Source organism: Capsicum annuum, unplaced genomic scaffold (assembly GCF_002878395.1).
Source record: "Capsicum annuum cultivar UCD-10X-F1 unplaced genomic scaffold, UCD10Xv1.1 ctg2974, whole genome shotgun sequence".
Lineage (NCBI taxonomy): Eukaryota > Viridiplantae > Streptophyta > Magnoliopsida > Solanales > Solanaceae > Capsicum > Capsicum annuum.
Window position 1 is genome coordinate 106,771 of NW_025836252.1, and position 1,427 is coordinate 108,197.

A 1,427-nucleotide genomic window follows, 5' to 3' on the forward strand; every position below is an offset into this window, starting at 1 on the left:
GAGGTACGCGGGGTTTTCCTAAATTCTCATGGGCATATAAAAATCATGTTTTAGAATGGGGTTTTTTGAATCTATGTATATATTCATGTATTAAATGTTTTAACATCATTGTTTTGGTCTTTTGACCTTTCCCAAAGTGATTTGAGAATATGATTGTATGAAACCCATGTATTTAAGAATGAATTCTTGTTGAGAGCATGATTTTCGGTGAATTCCCTCTTATTATGAATTTTTTTCAGATTTCTCATAGCATATGAATTGTTTTGCAATGCATCCTTGAAAAGCACTATATGAATTGATTGAACTCTTGTTATGATTTAAAGGTGGTTTTACATCACTAAAGAAGGAATCTAGCATGAATGTTTAATGTTCATAATACATGCAATGAAAGAGTGCATGGAATTGCTAAAGGCACTAGACCACCATATGTTGATGAAGTTTTTGCATGATTTTGACTTGAATTTCGAAACACGAAATCTTCTATATCAGTTGCATGTTTTTGGTGGTCTAAATTATGCTTTAAATGAAAGATTTAGCTTAATGTATTATGGCTCAGAAATCATGACTTGCAAGTCTTGGTATGATGATACCAATTCAGACCAATGCCATATCAGACTTAGACTAATAGACATTTCAAACTATCATGATTTTAGACGTTCAGAATGTTGCACGTACAGAAAAGGTTAAAAATGGGCATACAGAGATGTTAGGTGGTTCGCTGAAGAAGGCTTGAGTTCAAGCAACTCATTGCCTAAAACCGTGGTTTGCCGACCCGTGTATATTATTATATGTTGACTTAAGTGTCATGTGGCGTATCAAATTCAGGAACTCCAACCCTTGCAGCATACTCGGGTTGGAGGCTTCCCCACTGAGTCAATGGCAGATTCCATATCACCCATGGAATATCAGACTTGTAGGGGATACCACCTAACTCAGAAGTAATACACAGATCAGAATTTGAAATTTACAGACAGGTTACATATTTTTAGAAAGTGCCCATGTGTTTTTCAGAAACTGTTTTATGCATGATGTTTTGATGAAAATTGGTCTCACGTATTATATATATATATATATATATATATATATATATATATAGGTTCAATTACTCTATTTTGGATTGCTTCGCGTGCCAGTACAATTGTGCTGACCCCCTTCTTCCAGGTTCTGAGGCACAGTCTAGGGGTCCAGATAAACAGTAGATATTTCATATCACAGACCGAAGTTTGCAGTGGTGAGCCTTCTATGATTCAGAAGGCCTAGTTATTTCATATTACTACTATTAGTTAGGTTTTGGTCTACTGGGGGCCTTGTCCCAGCTTTCAGACAACATTGATTAGTTCATGGTAGAGATTTCGCAAAATGAATCAGACATTATTATTTAGACATATTTTGGATTTCAGTTTTCAGTATTATGATCACATTCAGAT